This window comes from Euprymna scolopes, chromosome 18 (genome assembly GCF_053919585.1).
Source record: "Euprymna scolopes isolate OS-2025 chromosome 18, ASM5391958v1, whole genome shotgun sequence".
Taxonomy (NCBI): domain Eukaryota; kingdom Metazoa; phylum Mollusca; class Cephalopoda; order Sepiida; family Sepiolidae; genus Euprymna; species Euprymna scolopes.
This window is the reverse complement of record NC_136499.1, coordinates 14333692-14354241: the sequence shown is the minus strand read 5'-3', so window position 1 is coordinate 14354241 and position 20550 is coordinate 14333692. Positions and strand designations below refer to the sequence as shown.

The window sequence follows — 20550 nt, the reverse complement described above, 5'->3', positions numbered from 1 at the left end:
AATTTCAAGTGTCTAGACCCAAAATTGTCGGAGGAGTTTGGTAGAGTTCTTAAAGGTCAAATCGTTGAAATTTGACCCCTTAACAGCCAAATTTCTGGCTGACACCCGTCACATCGATTTTCCCAAATCTCAGTACCCGGTATTTCAAATTTCGAGTCTATAGACTAAAAATTGACAGAGTTATTGCGTAGGGAAATGTACACAGACAGACAGACACACAGACAGACAGACAGACACGTTCACTTTTATAGATATATATATATATAATATATATATATATATATATATATCCAAAACTCTGACCTTGATGGAGAGAAAACTAAAATTTGCTGTTATGGTTTTAAATGATCTGAACAGCAAGGGGAGACTTGATTACAAATATTTCTCATGTGCTATATCTCCCCTTTTTGGGAAATAGGGTACAATTATGAATGGCCTGTGCATGTGGCTTAATCCTTATCCACTCCTTATGAATATATTTGGAATCAAGTCTCCCCATCCTATTATTTTTGATCATTTGAAACGATAGCAGCAAGTCTTTGCCTCTCCTTCATGATGGCCGGATGTTTTCAGGAAATTTCAAATATTTTGTAATTCATAGCCACAACAAGGAAAACAAATGACTACGATTGAAACATTTTATAGCTGAAAAAAAGAGCAAAAAGTTCTGGATGATGTATGATCCCTTAATGTGCGACCTCAAGGCCAAATGTCACATAGACTTTTACACAATTAATTTTCCAACGAGCTTTTATTGCTTAAATTCTTATCAATAGTCGCTGAGATTTGGAGCTTATAAAATTGCTAAAGAATATGGTATATCTATCTATCTCCTTCTCTCGCTCTCTCTTTCTTTCTTTCTCTCTCTCTCTCTCTCTCTCTCTCTATATATATATATATATATATATATATATATATATATGGATATATCTAAACTTGTAGCCAAATTGAATACTGAAATGCTCATATCTTTGGTTATATGGGACGAAACTACATGAGAATTTGCAGGCTTTTTGAAGATCACCACACTACTCTATAGTTAAAATTTTATGACAAATCGTGAAAAAAACCCCAAAAAACTATATATTCACACCAATAAATTATTTCAAAATTTGTCTATATTTGTATGTATAGTGTCCTGGCAGGCTAGCTTCAGTTTTGCTGCTTCTATTGATGCCCCTGTACCCTTGCCAGAGCACTAATATGTATATATATATATATATATATATATATATATATATATATATATATATATATATATATATATATATAAAGGCTTCCTTCAGTCTTGACAGACTATGGATACCCACTGTAAAGGGTGCCTGCGCGTGAAATTTGTGTGGCAAGAGTTGCGCAAACTCCAACCACGCCTCTCCTGAGTCAACATTGTTGCATACCAGTGGCAAGTTGAGGTACAAGATGACTGGTAACAATGTCGAGGTGAGCGGAGAGCACATACAGCGCCTAGAATTCCCAAATGGTCACCCATCTGGTATTAGCCAGGCTCAACGTTGCTTAACTTCGGTGATCTGACGAGAACCCGTGTGTCAACGTGATTATGCCGTACACACACACACACACACACACACACACAACATATATATATATATGTGTGTGTGTGTGTGTGTTGTTTTATTTGTGTGTGATTTATAATGAATTTGGTGTTTGTATAGGTGTTAAGACCCCCTAATTTGGCAAACTTCTGAAATTAACATTCACTTCTGCTCTTAAATGCCGAGATGGAAAAATAGTTTAATAATTGTACCTCTCCAGTAAGTATCTTACTCCAGACGCAAGCCTCTTGCTGTACAAAAGCAAAATACATCTGCCTTGAAATGGGAAACCAATCTTTAAAATCTAGTTAGCGAGTATCTTTTCAGCTCTGTAATCTTGTTTCTCAAAGAAACGTTACTTTTATGATAGGTGCTCGACTGAGCTTCAGTTTCCCTGTAAGACATTTGACAAAAAAAAGACTCGTCTACCTAGAACAACTATGAAAAAAGTCACTTTTTATCTGTACCTAAAACTAAACAAAAATTCTATTAGAAAATTTTTTCTCCGACGATTGTCTTTCTGTGAAAGAAAATGCGGTACGGTTGCTTCCCATATGACTATAACATTGGTCGTTTTCAAAGCTAATATAAATTAATCATTATTGTGCTGTCCTCTTATATAATTAAACCAACGTTCCACCATTACTGATCATCACGGCATCGATAACTTGATAAGCCAATTAAAAGAAAACACTTATTTCTGACCAGTAAGTTCGACAAACATATTCAGTCGTCTTAACAGTATTGATGAAATCACACGGAAACGGTCTCTATTTTAGCTTAGTTTAAACGGCTTATATTATTCAATATCTTTCCCCTCTCTGTCTCTCTGTCCGTTTCGCACTTTGTCTCTGTCTGTTTGTCCCTGTCTGTCTGTCTTTCTGTCTTTATCTCTCTCTCTCTCTCTCTCTCTCTCTATATATATATATATATATATGTATATATATATATATATATATATATTTCTCTCCCTCTCTCTCTTTCTCTTTCTCTAAACGAGGGTCATTTCAAGAACAAAGTCTCCAATTACACTGAAACGACCTCCATTTTAGCTTAATTTAAACGTCTTATATTATTCAATATCTCCCCGCCTCTGTCTGTCTGTCTCTCTCTCTTTCTCTCTCTCTCTCTATATATATATATATATCTATATATATATATATATATATATATATATATATAGAGAGAGAGAGAGAGAGAGAGAGAGAGAGAGAGAGAGAGAGAGAGACTTCTTTGTAATATACTGAGTTTTACTGGGTTTGTATAATTCAGTAAATTTTCATATACCAATAAGTTTGAAACCAAAGAGAGATGACTTAAAAAATAAGCTATCAAATTATCATATTTAATAACTGAGCATTAATATACGGCATTAACAAAACCAAGACTTCAAAAAATAAATTGATTGCAACAGAAAGTGTATTTCATTTTAAGTTACAATTGTTTCCATTCCAGTCGGACAATTTCAAGCATTATGGCGTTTGAAAATTTTCCCATAAGCAGCATTTCTTCAGACTTCTTGAATAAAAAAACAATCTTAACAATAGAACAGTGTTTAAAGAAAATTTCCTTGACGGAAATGAAGCATGCGGAAACATTTACACTTGGGGCATCCTCCGTCAAAAGCCCATTCAAATATTAATATATCACCTAATTTTCGTATCCTTATTTAAAAACAGTCATAAGAAGTTTCAACAAAAAAAAACGTAGCCATTTAAAATCTTTAAATTATACTATTCATTGAATTCCTAAATTAGATTTCTACATTTCTTTATTTCACATGATGATTTTTTTAAAAAGAATATAAAACATTTTTATTTCTATATTTATAATATGGCTAGAACAACCTTGCTATAATGTTACGGTTAATTTTTAGTTTCGTATTCGCTCATTTGTGGCAACAATGTTTACAAATATCGATTATCTTATTACTTAGATTTAAGACCAGTTTAGGGTTAACATTTTATTAAATAGGAAAATGAAGAAAAACAATACCTTATATTCATTACTTCTCATACAACATTCCGAGTAAAGGGTCATATTCTATTTTTCATTATTTAATATTTTAAAATTCATTATCGTTCTAATCAAATAAGATTCCATGCAGTTGTGAAAAACTAATTACGAAGGGAGATAATCCATTACGTTGTTAACTTATAGTTAAAGAATTATGTGGAAATAAAGGTCGTATTTCGTACTTATAACAGTTAAAGGGAGACAACTAAGGCTGTTTGATGTTTCAGGTCTACTAGAAAGCGTCTATGATTTATTAATTAATTTAATTAAATAGATACAGAAAAGGTTACGAAAGCTTATTTAACAAATTAAGAATCTAAAGTATATTTTTAATCTTAAAACTGATTATTTACTCATGGGTTTCACCTACATGTGCTATTCATCTATAATCTACTTGGGTTAATCATGACTCCAAAAACAAAAATTATAATTCGTGTATTGTGTTCTTGGATGCCTAAATAAAATAATATATATCCTGTAATAATTATTCCGACAACAAAACCACCCAATGTCTACAAATGTGCTTCACTCCGATGAGAAGGTGTACACACTTGCATTTTGGATAAAAACATTTACAACAAGAGTAAATAAACCAGCAGGGGTTCTACAAGCTTTAGATGTCAGATAACAAAATCAATTAATTTCCAATCCACTAATTGCTAATTCAATTTTTTATTTTATTTTTTTATTTTTTAATAATAAATGCTACTTTATTGTTAAATATGAAGAAATGCTGGTTATGTGAAAATTGTCAAACGCCATAATGCTTGGAATTGTCCGACTGGTTTGGAAACAATTGTAACTTAAAATGAAATACACTTTCTGTTGCTATCAATTCATTTTTTGAAGTCTTGGTTTTGTTAATACAGTATATATATATATATATATATATATATATATATATATATATATATATATATATATATATATATATATATATATGATTAGTTTTTTTTTGGAAATAGAATTCCAGCAGAGTGCTCAATTAAAAGGAAAATCCAAATTTTAAGAGCGTACTTATATTTTGTGTACAGAAAGTTGTTAGTTGAGACAGATCATTGGTACCGTCGGTTTCAAGCCCGATAATAAGGCCCGTTTAAGGTATCCTTATCAAGCTCTTTTCAGCCAATATTCGTCTCAGAGACGAATATTGGCTGAAAAGAGCTTGATAAGGATACCTTAAACGGGCCTTATTATCGGGCTTGAAACCGACGGTACCAATGATCTGTCTCAACTAACAACTTTCTGTACACATATATATATATATATATATATATATATATATATATATATATATATATGGGGATGGTATTGTTTATATTTACTTGCCTCCATTCGAGGACAGAGCTAGATACTATGTCAGATTTTAATGTGGGAAAATCTAGCTCCCCAAAAGGGACACTCTGGATAGGAACAAAAATAAATCATATCTCAGTCATAAAGGATTTCTCCTTCACTAATTTTGTGTATTGTTCTCATTATGTAATTATATATTGGTACCTTATGTGAGTGTGAGACAACCCCAAATCCTAGGAGAGTGTTCGAGTATTAAAAAAAATATCAACATAAAAGCATAATACGTATCTATATTTCCGTTAAAGAAAATATCGTACCGTCGGTTTCAATTACAAAATACATGTGACTCATATCTGGTGGCTATATTGGACTCTCTTTAGCCTCTGCTAAATAGATGTTTTTTTCTGATTTTTGAAATACAATATATATATATATATTAATATATATATATATATATATATATATATATATATATATATGTATGAGAGAGAGAAAGAGAGAGGTGTTTCCTTCTGTATCTGAATACTCATCGTACTTAGAGATATTGTGTTCCGCATTTTTTCCCGTCTGGCAAAAAGTGTGCTCGCACAAAACACTTGCGTAAATGTTAACTAAAAAAAATGTCTAAGACAATTTTGGCGCAGCTCGTTTCTAACTTTCTCATGGCTAATTAAACTAAATTGCCATGTTTAATATAAAACAAATGTGAATACGTCCCACCAATGTATATTTTTAGTTTGTTCCGCTCTTTGAAGTTTGATGCAATTTCTTACATCAAAATGGCGATGAACATTTGCAATTCTGATGTAATTTTAGAACGAAATAAAATAACGTCAAAACATATTTTCACAAAAGAAAAATTGTTTTTTGTGTTTCAATAACACGGTAATGTTTACATGTCCAGCCAGAGAAATAAAATGTAAGACCGAATAGAGTTTTATATAAAAATAAAATGAAACGAAGTATGAAACCAATATACTAATGAAGCTGTTGTGAAATTATTTAAAACTTTTTTCAGAGGATTTTTTAAAAATTAAGAACTACATATATATATAATACGCTTAGAAGACTAAAAATACAACGCATATTTTTTAATAAACAATTTTTTTGTTTATACAGATACTTCAATGATAAATATCCTTGTCAATTAAAGCCTGTTATGTTTTCTCTTTTTCTCTCGTCTGCGTGGTGGAATCCGCGTGTAAGACTGTTAGTCTAAAGGTCTTATAACGGTATGGTTTTTAAGACCAGTCATCAGCAGGGTGGTGTCGCGTTAGCATATATATAGATATATAGATATATATATATATATATATATATATATATATATATATATATATATAGAGAGAGAGAGAGAGAGAGAGAGAGAGAGAGATGGATAGATAGATAGATGCGTTACTTTTATTATTTTATTTATAAAATTTTAATTTCCAAGCATATGTTATATAGATACGTTACCTGCGTTAGAAGAGTTGCACACATTTTAATTTCTTAATTTAAAAATGTGTGCAACTCTTCTAACGCAGGTAACGTATCTATAGTTTGTTGTTTAATTTATAAAATTAGACTTGATATTATATTATTCAAAATTTAAAAAAACAAGAATTTAAGAGAGAAATAACAGCATTGGTGAATCATGAAGTTTTGTTTTGAATGTTTCTTGCAAAAAGGATCTTTCCGAGACACTCGGTGAATCGTCATATTTAATGTATTTCCTATTTGATTCCCTTTTTTAGCATTTCCTCACCTCGATTAAGATTTTAAACTGGGCATTTATGTGGAAAATTAAAATTTTATACCAAAAAATATTAATTTCATATATGTGCTCCCATCCTGTACGCTTAGATAGTTACTTTGGTCAGAATTTGGATGATAATCCCATCTTCATGCAGGATAATCCTTCCATTCACACAGCTGGAAATGTCAAGAGGTTCCTGAAAGAGCATGATATTCCGTGTTTGGATTGGCCTGCACAATCTCCAAACCTCAATCCTATCAACAACACATGGCATTACATCAAGCAACAGCTACGCAATGATACATTTTCAAATTTGGAAGAACTTTAGACAAAAATGGAAGAACAGTGGGATGCCCTTTCCCCGGATTATTGCTGCAGTCTAATTCAAGGAATTCCCAAAAGACTGAAGGCTGTCAAATAACAGAATAGCTATGCTACTAGATATAAACTAGTTCATTGCGTTCCTGTTGTATTTGTGTTGAATTAATGTCCTAAAGTTATATATAAATAACAATTTTCCATTGTGCGGACTTTTTTTTTGCCTCCTCAATTTGAAGTTATTTTTTTTAAATTGACGTAAACACTAGAATATTTCAAATAAAAGTCAAATATGAAAAGGTAAAATTATAGAAGAATAAAAGGCCAATTATATGAGTTACTGCTTGTTTAAACACTTACATTAAATTCAGCATTGGCAGTTTTGAAAAAAATTACAAGTGCGGATTTTCTCTTTATCACCTGTGCGTATATATATATATATATATATATATATATATATATATATATATATATATATATATATACATACACACACACACACACATATATATATATATATATATATATATATATATATATATATAAGCGAGATAAGACACTGATAGAATTCAGATGAAAAATTCTGATAGATATTACTTGAAGTAATACTTTCAAGGAGATCCTGGTCAAAAAGGAAAAGCTCAATATTTAAGAATAGAGCAATATATAAGTTTTGTGGTTAAATTTTAAATTCTGAAAAAACAACATATAGAGATATATATTCTATTTAAGAATTTATTGTTTAACAAAAGGAACAACCTCCTTCTATATATTCCTTTTGTTAAACAATGAATTCTTATATCGAATATATGTCTCTATATGTTGTTTTTTTCAGAATTTAAAATTTAACCACGAAACTTATATATATATATATATATATATATATATATATATATATATCGATTCTTTTTCATCTTTCAAAAAACGTTTTTCTCGTCTGTATTCCTAAATGAGCTAACCAGCAGAAATAGATATTTATCTTTACTTAGTATTTGCTAACATTTTTTCTCTGAGGAGAAGAGCCCATCTTAGAAACTCAATGGAACAAGGAACATTTCACCTTTACTTCATATTCCTTTTTTGGAATAAAATATTGTAAATTCAATTCTAGAATATCTTGACTTACATATATATATATATATATATATATATATATATATATATATATATATATATATATATATATATATATTGCGTATAAGTCATAATATTGTAGAATTGGATTTGCAATATTTCATTCAAAAAAAGGACTACGAGTATATATAAGATTATATTTATGATTAGTGTAATTTCACCTACATTTTCCGGAAAAATAAGAAAAACAACAATCATAAATACTGCACGATCGTTTCAGCATATATCCAGAACCTATTCCTCTAGATTGTAATTATAGTTCTATCTCAGAGATCTGGATCCAAATGTTGCTCATGGATTCGATTCTAAATCTCACCTCTTCCAAATACTGCATTGTTTATTTTAGTGTTAATCTGCATTCTTCTCGTTGTGCTGATGAGGAGAGTATATGTAAATAAACATATTATCTCTGTAACAATCGTACACTATTTCTGATTTTGTTGTCCTGTTTCAAATGTACATATACAATTTCCGTAAATTCATTTACCGCACATTATAGCTCTAGAGGACTACCCCGCTGCTATTGAGATGGCTTTCTATATACAGTTTTCAGAGCAACTGGTGAGAATCTCATATACATTACCTTTCTTTATAAATTGTAGCTGTGAATTCTCTGGCTCTGAACTCAGACCATCTCATGTACACACACACACACACACACACAAATATATATATATATATATATATATATATATATATATATATATATATATATATATATATATAAACAAGAAACACTGATTACAAATTTTTTTTTAAAATCATGATGAATAAAAATATTTATTAATTTATCAAAAATTCAATAAAGAAAATACATTAAGCCATGGATTTTCAAAGATAAATCTAAAATACATTCCTTTTTTAACTAAAAAGTATTTTAATGTTATTCCAAAGAATAAAATGTTCAAATATCAATGAATCTTTTTACTAATCAATTATTAATACTTGCATTCAGATAAGTTCTAATATGCTGCTCGTATATTATTTGCAATATTTAAAACACACAAACATGTATATGTAATTTCAATTAGTTTTTACATAAGAAGTAATGTGTTGCTACAAAGTCATCAGCATGTGTTTTAAGGATTTCCCTTTTGAATATAAGCATTGTTGCCTGAAGAGTTCTCTAGGTACTAAATACTAGAAGATCAAAACATGCTCATTACTGTGTAGCAACACATTACTGCCTATGTAAAAACGAATTGAAAATGTAACTTGTTCTACAGAGGTATTGAGCACTCTTGTATTAACCTCGTTATATTTCGCTGGTTACCTTACCTCTGGAAAATAGCAACCTCAAATAATATAAATATAAATATATATATATATATATATATATATATATATATATATATATATACACACACATATATATATGCACACACACATATATATTTATATATATATATATATATATATATATATATATATATTTAAATTACGGTTTTATCTGCTTAGTTACAGATGTGTCGATTAACGAAATTTATAAAGATTCGACAATTTCATCAGACTTTACTTTTCTGTCGAATCGTAAATGCAATTTGGTAATCAAAACATGTGTATCTAAGCATATAAAACGGTAATGTAAAAACAATGTATGTATATATCTGTTCTACAATAGTATTCAGCACTCTCTTCAAGTTTTCACTAATTACCATTTATTGCTATAACATTACAATCACATTTAAAATATTTTAGGGGGAGGCGAAAAAGCAATTTATAGAAACGAGTTAAGAATAAATTGATAAATTATCGATAAAAAAGAATAAAACTATTAATCATCTTTCGACTGATACAATATCAACAGAAAAAACATCGGTGAATATTAGTAATTATCGTTTTAAATAATTCTTTAAAAACGTGGGGTGAGGAAATTAAAAAAAATATAAAAATGTCGCCAATAGTAGGGTATTAAAAAACCGGCATAATATCGACAAAATGTAAGCAAATAATAATTCATGTAAACACATATATATATATATATATATATATATATATATATATATATATATACACACACACACATATATATGTGTGTGTGTATGTTCATCCATATACAGTACTGTTTCGCAGCTCATCAGAGCGGTTGGACAAGCAACTACCTCAAGCCAGGATCGAAACCCGGCCGCTCAAATGACAGTCGGAGCTTCTAACTGTTGCGTTATTCGTCTGCTGCTGGGTACGCAGTTAATTAACAATGTTTTAACGTTGTCCAAATACCCAAGCTCAATTTGTTTACACATAGAGCATCGCTATATACGCTAATGATAATTGGTATATCACTTCTCAATATGCTCAAACTAAGATAGGGGGCATTATAGTCATCCGCATACAGTACTGTTTCGCTGTTTCACAGCTCATCTCTCTCTCTCTCTCTCTCTCTCTCTCTCTCTCTCTCTATATATATATATATATATATATATATATATATACTTTTTTGTTTAAATATTATATATATATATATATATATATATATATATATATATATATATATATATATATATATATATATATGTTAGAACTTATTAAATAACTTCTATTTGTGGGAGAGCTCTTTCTGTCTACAAAGTGAGGGTTTACGCATCGTAACACACAAGGCCTCCAAGATATTCAATAAGCATGCCCTGTGTACGACACGACAGCAACTGCCCTAAATGGTATTTCCACACAATTTATTGTTGAGCAGATGCTGACCGATTGCCGACAGTGCTCGGATGTGCTCAGTAAACGTCCGGGCGTATTCCTTAAACGGTAAGATCGACTGCGTTGACTGAATTCGAATCCCCCGACCTGTGTAAATATTATTCCCGACACCGATGATTGCACGCATGTTTTTGCATTCATAACAAAGCATATAAAGCTACATAGGAAGACAAACGATAATTCCCACGAATATGCACACATACGTCTATATATATATATCTATATATATATATATATATATATATATATATATATATATACTAGACTACCGGTGACCCGTTGGGTCAGTATGTTGTATTAGCTATGGAATTCATGTATGAGCGTGATACTTGTGACGTAAAGAAAACTTTTTTTTTTGACATAACAGAAACATTTCTATGAAAGTATATTAAAATGAAAAAAGAATATAGATAGATTTCTATTAGTCGTTCTGTTTATAATAATTGATTATTTTTGAAAAAACAATACAGTTACTGAATTATAAGTGGTTGGCCATACGTATGGGTAAATGTGCACTGAACAGATACCATAATACTTATTATAGTTAAATCCAAATTTTGATATATCTGCTTTTTTTCTACATCGTACATTTCTGTATTACGTTTAAGTTATTCCAAACCCCAATCTTCCCATGTTAAATAATAATTTCGAAATAATAACGTTAACATTTCAGCATCCCAATTGTTCTTTTCTTTTGTTTTTCGCGTTTAAATTATCCAAATACACAATTGTTAATACTGTCTGCTTTTTTTTACATCGTCCATTTCTGTATTACGTTTAAGTTATTTAAAACCCCACTCCATGTTTTATAATAATTTGAAATAATAACGTTAATATTTCAGTGCGCAGGTCATGCGCGCATGCGTAACCAGATGTCGTAAACCGGAAAGTTGGTTACATACATCGTTACAAGGTCATTTGAGTTTTATAATTGTACATATATATATATATATATATATATATATATATATATATATATATATATAGATAGATAGATATATATATATACGTAAACACCTGCGTTAGCAAATAGAAAACAAGCGCAAATACATATACGAACTAACAAAGATACGGACATGCCAACACAAATATATAAACTCACACCTATACGGGTTTGCCAACAAATAGAAAAGTTAAGTAAAAGAAAATAATAGACACAGTTAAACAATCACATCCGACAGTCATTATGAGGGAGGATTCAATAATAATAATAATAATAATAATAATAATAATAATAATAATAATAATAATAATGTTGAGAGGGACGTCAAAAACATAACTTGCGATCGTAACAAGGCTGGGAAACGCAGCCGCCTCTTTCGACCTCAGACAGCGCCCCGCCTTGTGAAATTCAATACCGTTATTACAATAATTTGAACCTGCATAATATAATAGTAGACACATTGCTCGAGTTATTTTTTTAACGCTCAAGCGTATAAAAAGAACTGCTCAAATTTCAGTGACTTCTTGAGTGCACGTAATCCGTTCATAAGAGTCTACACATGGCCCTCGTATGTATATAAGCTATGGCGTGAATAAAGGCTTTGCCATCTCATAATAATATTAGTTGCTAAACATGGTTTAGTGCCGCACTCAACCAAAGAGTAGGTAAATATGGGATGGGATTGGGAAGCACTGTTATACCGGATTCTATACAGGAAAGGCCACGATTTGACCAAACACTGCCCCAGAGGTAAAGATAAGCAATTTCCAACCCAAAGATCCATAAACACTCACACACACATACACATACACATGTATATGCATGTGTATGTGTATGTGTGTGTAGATTTCTTGTTGATCTTTTTAATCGATAAACCGGTTAATTAGTGTTTTCATTATTATTGTTTAAAAAAACGATAAAAAATCTTAATAAGTTTAAAAGCGGTAGAAAAATATCAGTAAAATGATCTAGGACTTCATCGCGTAACGATTAACCGTAATACATATGGTTTAAGGTTCGATTCCTTGAAACAGTCAAGCTACGCTGAAGAGAGATAGGATCTCGAAACATGCTTGTCTGTAGATCGCTGTTTTAAAAGTAATATATATATATATATATATATATATATATATATATATATATATATATATATATATATATATATATATAAAGCTGAATGTGTGTGTGTGTGTGTGTCTGGTCACGAATAGGCTCCTATATGGCTGATTATTTTTAAAAACTGATTGAATATGATGATAGAAGATGTATCGAGACACAGGCATGAGTAGGTTTGATTTGGCAGAATGGTGATTCATTAAAATTGTGGGGTCTGCGTTCGCGCCTGGTTTACAAAGTATGGATATAAAAAATTTAAAAATTAAAAAAAAAACGTTTACAAGGGTTTTTGATATAGATGTACACAAGAATACTTTGATAAGTATGTTATAACTTAAATAGGGATGGTACAATAAAATTATGGGGCCTGCGTTCGCCCCTGGCCTCCATAGAATGGAAATAGGCACAAACTTTAATAAAGACTTTTCATATCTATCTGCGTAAGTATACTTTGATAATGTTTCAGTTTGAAGAAATATAGTATAATAAAATTATGGGGTGTTCGTTCGCGTCTGACCTCCATCGAATGGAAATATGTCACAAAGTTTAACAAGGTTTTTTAATATAGATCCACAAAATATTGTGATAAGTGTTTCAGTGTGAACAGGTATGGTATAATAAATTATAGGGTTTATCTATTTTATTTTTACTTTCATCATATTTGGCTTTGGTTTTGATACCCCCAAGTTCGAAGTTATCTCTTTACAATCCTTCCTTTTCATAAACTATCATACTTTCATAAATCAGAGTCCATTTTCTGTAGGCTGTTTTTGAATCCAGTCAATGACGGGTACTTTTGCTAGTGTATATATATATATATATATATATATATATATATATATATATATATATCCCGTCTATTTGCAAAAGCACGTTTACAACCACATTAAACATTAAAACAGACGAATCGACAAAAAACGAAGAATTTAGGCTGTTATTCAATAAGCCCCCTAGTCCAATTAAAGAAAATAATTTAAGGCGAAATTCAGCTTTATTCATTACCATAGGCTTTCTTCTATTGCGATACACGGATCTCAAATTTCTTAAACAATGCTTTGCCTTGTTATTGTAGAAGGATTCATCTGAATATGCCGAAGTCTGTCATAGCACTTCTTCATAAAGGTCTGACAGATTGCATCGTTGCGCAATCTATTAGAAGCGCAATTCATTTAGGCTTGACTTCGTTGCTTATTCAGGTGATACATCGTGGGTTATCTTCTGGAAGATAACTTTTTTCTCCATAATTTGTGGTAGTTATTTGTGTTAAAGCCCGCATATCAGCGCGTGTGAAAATATTAGCAGCAGCCAAATGATGGATTGTAATTAATTGTATTATCAGCAGGAGCAGGGTTTGAACGTGTATGCAAGTTTGCAAGTGTGCTCGGGCTTGCGTCTGAAAAAAAAAAAGAAAGAAAAAAGGACACCACGTGGTCGAAAAGAAACAAAGTCGGCATTGTGTAAAGTGAAGGCAAGAAGAGGTTGGTTGTGGCCAGCATGAGATCGGAAGAAAGAGAAACGCGTCGAGGTTAAATTGACATGTGGCGAAGAAAAACTCTTTAAGCTGGTGTCGAGATAGGGAGGCAGATAAACGGTTATAAACGATACGTGTTTTAAAAGAGAAAAATGCCGACCCGGATGTTTATTTATTTATTTATTTTATTTGTTTGTTTTTAACTTCAACGGAACACCTGGACATTACCTCCTTGAGACTTACCAATACTATTATATAATATTCGCTACTGATGCTTTCTCTTTTTTCAAGATAATCGATAAACAGAATACTTGTTGTTACGTAATCGCTGTCGCCGGTTTATTGGAATGTATTTGTCCAGTCTATGGGACAAAATATATACACACACTGATAGCGAAGTAAAATCACAAAACAGTTTATCTAAAAAGTATAATGCTTTTATTATTTCACATCGACAATCAGTTTTTTCTGTGACAAGTTCCTTTATCTGCGTTTTGTACAATTAATGGGAGTCGGGCGGTGAAGAAATTATGACGCATGCCGCAACCTCGCTCTATCTAACCGACTGACTCTTTGACTATTTTCTCTGTGATGCTTTTAGTTATAAAAGCATTATTTTCTTATTGAAATGTTTCATATTTCCTTTGTCTATTATTTCAATATTTGGCCGATATCTGCTCATATATCAATTGGACAAATTATGCATTCCCTACGACAAAGGTGGAAATTCCTGAATTATGCACATTTTAATCGATTTGCGTGTGTCCAATCTATCGAATGTTTTTTCTTCCCGGGATTGTTTGCCAACATTTGGCACATCCTGGGATACTAAGAACAATACTTGCTTAATGCTGTTTGGACCTTCAGTCGTTTTAGACGTCTTTCATCTGCTTATGTGTATTCAGTTGATTCCGAAGCTAACAGGTGACTCCGTGATTGTGCCAATGCAATATATTGTCGCAACAAATTTCTTTTATGGGTTGAAAGAGTTGCAAATAACGCTGTGAATCGTGGTTGTTCTTGAACGATTCTTAGCATAAGTAGCACCCATATTGAATGCACCTTTCTCATTTACTAATGTGCATACTAACTGGAAACTACGCTTGTTTCTGATATATTAAATTTATTTCCTGACTCGCACAATTTTCATTTTTAATAATTTTATTTGAGTCTTTTTGGTGATTTTTTTTTTTTTAATTTTAAAATAACCGAATTTGAGCAACATTCGTGTCTGGACGACCGCGTGTGAATAAAGTAGCATACCACTTCTTCATCGTTTTTTTTTTCCCCGAAGTAAAACTTATCAGTAAACATTTTTGCTTAAACAGTACATTTCTTCACCAGAAACCCAATCTTTTATCAATATGCGGAATTCAGATTTTCGTATTGTTTTAAATTTTATAGCGGTAGATTCATGTGAATAACTATAATTGGTCACTAACTCTAGTTTGTAAACTAATAAGCCTATTGGGCTAAGATTTGGGGGCCATTATTTGAATAAAACACAAAACTAAAATGGCATTGAGCCTGAAAAGGGCAAAAATGAAAGACCATTGAAAATAATGTACTGTATGTGCTATGAAGCATCAAGATAGATGGGCCAGGATTTTCTCGTCAATATACGTGGAATTAAATATAATGCAGTGCCCCAACGACCCCCTAGAGTTCATAATTATCCCCACTGCAAAACATCTGTGACCAGGTTCGGAAAGTCGAATGAAAAAAGTCAATGCTCCAGAGAAAAACCAGTCTGATTCTGTAAAAGATTCCTGTACAACCTCGTCGGCATTTCCGGCAGGGTTCCTCAGGAAATTAACAATAAACTAACCCCTACTTAAAGCGAGAAGGCAAAGCCTGGGAGGGTAGACCTCATAGAAATGTATAAGAACATCAATTAGACCGAAATCAACAGGGGCCAGACCATCACAAGAATGCTCTAATCTGCTGATTTTGGAATCTGGAAATAAAAATCACTAACCGAGTTAGCCGTAGAGTTTAGGAACTGCCAATGTCTTGTTAATAAAAGCCATATGCTTTTACGTTTTACTTAGTTGCACTGTCTATATGTTTGGCTCGGTTTTTAATGCGTGATGCGTTAGATTTAGCTGGAAGTAAGTGATATCATATAAGAGTCACCAGCAGAGTTAATGAAAATGCATTCAGTTAATAAAAATCAGTTCAGTTAATAAAACCGCCATGTTGTTATTCTTAGTTTAAGACAACAAGTGGAGAGTTCCGAATTCAGCGGAGCATAATAACGTCAGCATCCCATCGTTTAATGCGATCGGAATTTAGCAGTAAAGGAAGTAACTGTAATTTATAAGAGATAGGGATAATTAAACTAAGTACATTTTACTGAGGTCATTTAGAAAATTCTTCTTTTATGTTGCTAATTGGATACGATTCGTTAAGTTAGACCCATCTGATTATAATTATAAAATATCGTGTGTGCATACACACAAAGATACACACACACACACACACACACACACACACACACACACATATATATATATATATATATATATATATATATATATATATATATATACACTACAACCAATAAAATAATATGAATGTTATATAAATATAATTGTGGTATTGGAATTGTACTAATGATATATATATATATATATATATATATATATATATATATACATATATTTATATATATATATATATATATATATATATATATATATATATATATATATTAGTTAGGAGTAGTTACATAGGCCATCATCAAAGATTTCTCATTGACAACAACTTGTGGTGTTCTCTGAATTCTGAGAGACAGCAGGTCTCCCTAGGTTTCCTGTACTCTTCGCCTCTTTCAATAACCTTTGCAGATGAATTCATGTTACTGCAATAGCCGCTTACCATAGATTTATTGTTGACAGTGGCCATTAGTCTTCATTTGAATTTGGATGGCAATAAGCTTCCCTGACTCTTGCACTCATCTAGAGGAGATCTTTCTAGTGTTTTTCTCTCCTCGGTCTTTCCATCCTCATCAGCTCTCACTTATTTGGTATGGCACTAGTTTATGCTGACACGAAATAACAAATGAACAGAGGGTAAGCTTACAAATCTGCAGTTTCACTTTTTATTATTCCATGTGGTGTTTGTGTGTGTATGTGTGTGTGTGTGTGTGTGTGTGTGTGTTTTCATTATTGTGGCAGTTTCTATATGTCCAGCAAGAACCTGGGGCGAATTCGTCTTAGTCTCTGTATTCAAGAGTTGTACTTAATACTCCAGCCGTTTTCATTATTGTTATTCGTCGTATCTTCTCAGCTATTCTTCTGATTCCAATCTTTTCCCACTCTTTTTTTGAAGTTCTTTGTATTGTTCATATCGCTCCTATCTTCATATCTTCATCCACCAAATGCGTTTGGCTTCTTTGGTCAGTTTAGTGCATTTGCTTATATAAACACAGTAACGATTTTCCGACTTTATGCGCTGTAAATTGACATCTTATCTGGATTAGTATATCATAGATGACCGAAAAAGAATGAGAAAAATATTGATATTTTCAAGGGTATACAACTGATCTTTCCTACAATAATAGTACGCCTTCATTAAATTCTAGTAAGAAAACTTATGCAATGGTTACACATTATTTATTAATTTAAAGGGTAAGCAATGTTACAACGAAGGATGAAAGAACAACAGATTTTTCTCACACAGTTTTAAAAGTAGAAAGAAAATACGAAACTATTTTCTTTCATTGCAGATTTGGTAACTATCAGTTATTTTATTAATTTGAATCCAGCTACGTTTGGCAATTCATCGTGAAGAGACAGAGACCCGAGCAGCGTTTGCAAATGTTGCAAATTTATTTTGTAAATCAATACGAAACATTTGATGATCAAATAATTTCAGGAAATCGATTTTTCAACTGGCCACCTTATTCGTGTTATTAAACCCCATTTGATTATTTTCTTAGGAGACTTGTAAATTGCTATATTTACGCTGATAAACTAGACCCAAAGGACGACTTGAAGACACGATTAAATTCATTATAAAACAGCCTAATTTAATGCGTACTATTTGTGCAAATGTGTGATCTCTCGGTTACGCTATATACGTGCGAGCCGCGAAATCATATGGCCGAAATTGTATTTACATTTTTAATGCTAAAATTTAATATTTGAAATAAACCACATATTTGCATAATAAAAACATGTTCCTCTAATTTTCACGCACACACACATACACACACATGCACACACACACGCATATATATATATATATATATATATATATATATATGTACAATAAAATACGCATCAAATGTGCTTGAAAGCCAAATCACAACGTAATATTAGGAAAATAAACAAATGTTTTACTTGTTTGAAATTAATAACATAAATAAATTAATAACATAAATATATTTCAGAGCTAAACTCCATCTTCAGTATGTTGTTTTTCTTTTTTCTTTTCTTTTTTCTCTCCATGTTGTAAAGTTCGAGAGAGAAAAGATTGAGCCCCTCTATGATAAATGTATATATTTACTGAAAAAAAAACAGAAGTGAGTTTCACATAGATTTTCTTTAATAATTTTCTTTAATAAACGGCTTGTTTATTGCTTGTCGACTGAGGCGCCGCGACCGGGGAATGCCGACGTGGGTGGTCAGGCAATTTTTGTCGAGGCAAGAGTTCTTCTCATTTAGGGGAGGTTGCCGACCTTGTGTACCATAATGCTCTGGTGGGGGGATTTAAATATCTACTCTCATTATCAATCAAAAAACTTTAATAATAATAATAATAATAATAATAATAATAATAATAATAATAATAATAATAATAATATATATATATATATATGACTACTTCATTTAATGGCATAAATTAATATACAAAAATATAATTTTATGCGCAAATTTACAATATTTATTTAAATAGTGCTCATTACATAGGTAGAGCTAGGCAGTAACTTATAAAAAATATATATGGCAATTAAGCTACACAGAATATTCCGCGTTTCATTCTCGTAAGAATTCATCAGGTTTATGCAAAGCGTTGTGGTTACCTCGTGATTTTATATACGCACATGCTATTGAATTTTTAGTCAGCCAATCAGCCTCCTAGTTTCCACCGCGCCCATCATAATCAGCCAATGGGCAGGCACTTTCAGGACAAAGGTACAGTTGACCGTAGGTTCAACCCTTCCTTTGTGTGTGTTTTTCATGGAAAGAGTTGATATCTAAGTAAGCTGATCTATTTTCAACACAGTGTAGTTGGATATTTAAAAAAACGACGACGACGTAAGATATGTGATATTTTTCTATAATTCGGATATTATTTCAATTTATATATATATATATATATATATATATATATATATATATATATATATATATATATATATATAAAGTTAGAAAATATATATATACGGCTATTAAGCTACACAGATTATTCCGCAAATACTGGGAACTCAAAAAGCGGACGTTCGCCAGTAGTCGAATGGAAAATAGTAAGATAATCAAACATATGTAGAGACTTAGATGATTCATGTAGATTATGCCTTAATGAAAAATTTACTATCCTATACTTTAAACAACCCCAACATCTATTAAACTCTAGGAGAGAAATAGCGAACAACAGTGTTCACAGGATAAACTTTACTCTACGATAGCGATACAAAATAATTTTTAAATTAACAATAACAATAGAAAATAAATAAATAAAATAAGCATACATATACATAAATTATCGTATATATATGTATATATATATATATATAAACTAACATAATATAAAGAAAACAAAAATCACACATTTAACTACATATAGGTTTAAAATAGGTCAACTCACCAGATATCTGCAACAACTTTTCACATAAGCCTGACGAATCCTAGCGTGGATGAATCGCGGAATATTCTTTGTAGTTTAATCGCCATATATATTTTTCTAACTTACTATCTAGCTCTACCTATGTATTGAGCACTGTTGAAGTAAATACTTAGTTTACGCATAACATTATACTTTCTTATATTAATTTATGTGATTACATAAAGTAGTCATATATATATATATATAATTCTTTATGTATACGTATGTTTATTTTATTTTCTTATTTCATTTTTCTTTTCTTTAAAATTATTTCGTATCGTTATCCTAAAGTAAATTTTATTCTGTGTACACAGTTGTTCGCTATTTCTCTCCTGCAGTTTAATAGATGTCGGGGTTCTTTAAAGAATAGGATAGAACATTTTTCATGAAGGCATAATCTACATGGATCGTCTATGTCCCTACATGTTCT

The 20550-nt window shown here is 31.1% G+C and overlaps 1 pseudogene; it reads right to left on the bottom strand.

The window, feature by feature from the left end:
• Positions 1 to 1452: 1452 nt before the first annotated feature.
• LOC145301550 (5S ribosomal RNA) lies at positions 1453 to 1569 on the bottom strand (annotated as a pseudogene).
• Between the last annotated feature and the right edge of the window lie 18981 nt (positions 1570 to 20550).